General features: G+C 33.9%; 1 long non-coding RNA gene across 1 annotated transcript; it reads left to right on the top strand.

The window, feature by feature from the left end:
- Nucleotides 1-625: 625 nt before the first annotated feature.
- Nucleotides 626-2055, top strand: LOC143043343 (uncharacterized). The gene is made up of 2 exons (XR_012968325.1): nt 626-884; nt 1649-2055. It is a non-coding gene; the product is annotated as an uncharacterized LOC143043343 (long non-coding RNA).
- Nucleotides 2056-5660: the final 3605 nt, after the last annotated feature.

The following is a 5660-nucleotide window of genomic DNA, read 5'->3' on the forward strand; positions in this document are numbered from 1 at the left end:
ATGCGGGTCACTACCATGTCCATCATATGTAGAAAACTATCCAGTCACTTACGTTGTTTGCCGGCTCTATTTTAAATAAAGTAATATTATGTTATTTGTTATTATTTACAACATGCAAAATACTTTTTATTTTCAAATAAAACTTAATAATGGTAATTTCGTAGGAATGTGATCTCCACGAATGTAGGGTGTCGTTGGTTCGATCCCCTTATGTGTCAAACAAAAAGACTTGACACATCTATAATGCTGCTTCTCTTCTAAGCTTGCAGAATTTAGGAGTTGCAGCAAAGACTGGTCTGCTAGTAGTCAGAATAATGTGACAATGTATAATATAATGTGATATTGGTAGCTTGTGAACTACTGTTATTAAATTATGAAAAAGAGCATGCTCTCCCTCTTTTCATAACAACGTGTGACTGTCAACGTGAATGATGAATGGGTGCTTATCTTGTATATTTTGTTTGAAAATAATTGACATTCACTATCTGCTTACAATTTACGCGAAACATATTTAAAAATTTGTCGGATTTTGAATTTATCATTGTGACATTATTTAGTTTATCTCGCTTGTGTACTTATAACCTTTTCGAATGAAATTACCTTGCAGCGATATTTCAATTGATAAGAACTGTGACATAATTCACTTATAGTTGTCTTTAGTTTTATAAGAGAAGCCATGCAGTTCCTACTGATTTGTATGTGTGTATTATGTTTACAAACTGTGCAGGCTAACAATAAGGCTGAGCGTCTGTTACTGAATGACCCTGCACTAATCATGGAGCGACTAACTCAACTGGAAAATACCGTCCAACAACAAGCAGCAACTATTCAGACACAGGCACAACAAATTCACCAACTTCAAAACGAAGTTAACAGTACCGCAAGTAAATCACTATATATATATTTGGCACGAATAGTTTAGTGTTAACGAAAGCCATTAAATTATTACTTGGTGATATAAATGTAAATACATGGTAGATAAGAATAAAACAAAATACGCAGCAACTATAGATAATCAAAAAGATATCACCACATACTTGTGTAATACCAAGTCTTTAATAATAGACGAAACCTCGTATCAAGCTCTAAATCGTGCCTACATGTAACAAGTTTTCTTTCTACCCACGGTGTTTTTGGTTTTATTAGACTCGTGGTTTTTGGTTGCCTCTTAATGTCAAGAACATAATCCAAAGATATAGAGCGGATCGTCAAATTAAATATAATCATGCTGGTGTCTTTTCCGTCTGTCGGCGAAACGCAGTATGAATTTATTTCATATTACAACATAGCCCAAGCCTTACACATGATGTAGTCTCTGCCTAAAGTCTGGAAGTCCTGGAGCATATTCTTTCTAATTATGGTTTTGATGTGCGAGTAGTGGTTAGCTTCTGTTTCACACATCAACAAATCCCCCAGGCTCTCCAAAGCTCATGTTCGATTAGGACATGCAAGGTGTTTTTGACAATTTCTTGTTATAGCAACAGAATACTTTGCGTTGATTTTTGAGACGCAATTAATCGTTATACTGTAAGGGTCGTGTTATTCGTATAACATTTTGAAATACAGTCAGAAGCTTTTGTCAATTCATTTTAGAGCTAAATGCACCGAAATAATAAACACAAACACAATTCACATATTTTTTTTTCAGATATGACTCCAGCTTTCTTTGCTATTCTTGCGTCCGATATAGCTATAGGGAATGCAGAGATTCTTAAGTTCAACCAGATAAAAACAAATACAGGTGGTGCATATGACGTAGTTACTGGTGTGTTTATAGCTCCAAAGGCAGGGACTTACCATTTCACAAGCGTTGTCTATACCAATGGAAAGGGTGACGCCGTCGTGCAGTTGAATAAGAACAAAGATTTAATTGTAAATGGTTATTCTGTTGGTTTGTCTCATGCAGAATCTCACACCATGAATGCTGTTGTTGCTTTACAAAGAGGTGATCATATTTACGTGCAACATAGGGGTGTTTCATCTGATGCAGTTCTTGGTGAATCTCATTCATCTTTCTCTGGATTTTTGATATCCGAATAAAGTTGAAAAATGAAATGTTTAGGTTGAACGTCAATTTAACTGGCAAAAGCTATATATATATATACATTCATATATATACAACTCGTCTTAACATCAACCCAACACTTTTTTTTTGTTCTTCCCTCTCCGAGATTCGAACCCATGCTAATGAGCTATCGTGACACCAAATCGCCTGCACTGTAGCCGTCCCACGTGATTTCAACATAACATCTATCTATAATACTAAAATTTCGAGGTCCAATTTGTCAGCCGTCATCACGTAAAAACGACGAATCAAAGAATTCAACTTTATATATAACTAATATAGTACAAAGGTGTAGATTAAAAATTACACCACTCCAGGCCCTTTTGTTTTCCACGTAATTAGTATTGCCAATAATTAAGAAGTTCCGGATCGAGTCCGATACCGATACCAATAGTATATTCACCTGATACCTATTACCTTATCTGTACGTTCCGCATCTGACAGGCGCACCACCAAACGGTGTATTCAGGATTAATATGCTATATACACGGGTCATAATCACAGGATTGACACTACTAAATTGTAGTATTTTAATCAGTGAGACTTTCTAAGATAACAATACGAATACTAAACATCTGGACTAAAAATAAGACGTATAGGTACAGTTTTCAATTTGTTAGCGGGCATGACGTAAAGCAGCGAATCAAAGAATACAACTAATATAGGACAATGCTGTTGATTAAAAAATACTCCATTCCAGGACTTTTTGTTTTCCAAATAATTAATATTAGCAATAATTGATAAGTTCCAGTTCGAAGGGTTCAAACAGAAAGATTTGAAAACAGAGAAAACTGTGTATCTTATAATCGGCATGACTTTATCAGATGACAATACTAATACTAAAATAAGGCTTGCTCAAAGTTATCACGGGTGTGTTCTAGTATAATACTAAAATTACGAGGTCCAATTTGTCAGCCGTCATCACGTTAAAACGACGAATCAAAGAATTCAACTTTATATATAACTAATATAGTACAAAGATGTAGATTAAAAATTACACCACTCCAGGCCCTTTTGTTTTCCACGTAATTAATATTGCCAATAAATAAGAAGTTCCGGGTCGAGTCCGATACCGATACCAATAGTATATTCACCTGTTACCTTTTACCTTACATGTATCTGTACGTTCCGCATCTGACAGGCGCACCAACATACGGTGTATTCAGGATTAATATGCTATATACACGGGTCATAATCACAGGGTTGACACTACTAAATTGTCAAATTGTTACCTATTGTAGTATTTTAATCAGTAAGACTTTCTAAGATAACAATACGAATACTAAAAATCTGGACTAAAAATAAGGCGTATAGGTACAGTTTTCAATTTGTTAGCGGGCATGACGTAAAACAGCGAATCAAAGAATTCAATTTTATTTATAACTAATATAGGACAATGCTGTTGATTAAAAAATACTCCATTACAGGACCTTTTGTTTTCCAAATAATTAATATTACCAATAGTTGATAAGTTCCAGTTCGACGGGTTCAAACAGAAAGATTTGAAAGCAGAGTAAACTGTGTATCTTATAATCGGCATGACTTTATCAGATGACAATACTAATACTAAAATAAGGCTTGCGCATAGTTATATATTTTAATTCAGTCACAGACCCGCGATATCACGGGTGTGTTCTAGTGTCGTTAAACGACATCGCTATTTCGTAATTTCGACATCAACATGTTTTAACGACATAGCGATGTCGGTATTTAGTTACATGTATGTCGTTATAACGACCGACATCGCTATATATATAAAAGAATATGTATTGTTACATTGTATTGCCAAGAGACTAAATGACACAGAAATTTACAACTATTCTTTGGTCATCATAATGCCCCAATAATTAGAAAAGTCCCCGCATAGTCAGTTGTAAAAGAGGGACGAAAGATGCCAGAGGGAGAGTCCCCGAAATGCTGTGTGGCAGACAGTGTTATTAATTAATTATTAGCTCCCTTGGTAAAACTCCAAATTTCATATTTAATGTATTTCATTGTTAAATAGTTTACATGAATCTTAATATTATAATAAGTATATATATTTGTTTCTTGCATAGCTTATGCTATTTGAATTCATTGGTTAAAGATCTTTATTTATATTGTTAAATTTAATATTTGCATCGTCGCAAAATGTTTGGTTACCTACTTTGATTACATCCAGACGGGCGTTTCGTCTACAAAAGACTAATTAGTGACGCTCGAATAAAAAATATTAAAAAGGCCAAATAAAGAACAAAGTTGAACAGTATTCCTCTAAACTTAATCTTTTTTTTATTATTATTTGCTAACTAGATATATATTTTTCGGTTGTAAAGGTTTCTCTCTTAATTTTTATTTATAAATTGGCTATTTAGAACAATTGAAACGACGATTTAGAACAATTAAAACGACAAAAACAAAGGCATGGTTTGTATATGAAAACTATAAACAAATATGAAATATAGCAACAAAAAGCGGCCATGCACTTTGATTGGGATAAGTTTACAAAATCTTCGCACAAAAATAAAATATTTGTAACTTCATTTTTTTCATATGATTTTAATCAAAACAAGAAAATATGTTACGGAGTCTATAGTAGCTGTTTTATTTCGGGTTCATAAAATTTGTGTTTAGTACTTTATGTTTATTCTGCTCTTCAACTATTGAAAGAAATTTTGAATCTTTAAATGTTTTGGCCTGATCATCGAAGAGCCATTAGTTGTCGACATGTGCATCAATGCTATAATTTTTTTACAATTGATGTTTTTGCAGTATAAGCTTAAATCACAAAGTTAGGACAGAAATAATATTAGCAATAGTAGGTATTCTAGATAAGATTCTAGATAAGAGGTCCAGCATATTGGTTCAAAATGACCATGTGGGTTCACAGCAGTTGATTAAAACATACCAAGTAAATGCATTTAGGACTAGCATTTTTTATATAAATGCATCATATAACATGAATCATAATTGTCATTTTAAAGAATGGAATATTAAGGTAGATGGGGTGTCTAAATTATAATCCATAGATTTTTTTTAATAATTTGCCAAAATGTATCATGCTTCTTTTCAAGTAATAAAAAGAATGGGTCACGGGGCTTATTTTCACGTAACAGGTTGTGCAAAGCCTAATTTTCCGCCATAAAATGAGAACTAAAATTGAGAATGGAAATGGGGAATGTGTCAAAGAGACAACAACCCGACCAAATAAAAAACAACAGCAGAGGGTCACCAACAGGTCTTCAATGTAGCGAGAATTCCCGCACCCGGAGGCGTCCTTCAGCTGGCCCCATAACAAATATATACTAGTCCAGTGATAATGAACGCCATACTAATTTCCAAATTGTACACAAGAAACTAAAATTAAAATAATACAAGACTAACAAAGGCCAGAGGCTCCTGACTTGGGACAGGCGCAAAAATGCGGCGGGGTTAAACATGTTTGTGAGATCTCAACCCTCCCCCTATACCTCTAACCAATGTAGAAAAGTAAACGCATAACAATACGCACATTAAAATTCAGTTCAAGAGAAGTCCGAGTCTGATGTCAGAAGATGTAACCAAAGAAAATAAACAAAATGACAATAATACATAAATAACAACAGACTACTAGCAG

The sequence above is a fragment of the Mytilus galloprovincialis genome, chromosome 8 (genome assembly GCF_965363235.1).
Source record: "Mytilus galloprovincialis chromosome 8, xbMytGall1.hap1.1, whole genome shotgun sequence".
Lineage (NCBI taxonomy): Eukaryota > Metazoa > Mollusca > Bivalvia > Mytilida > Mytilidae > Mytilus > Mytilus galloprovincialis.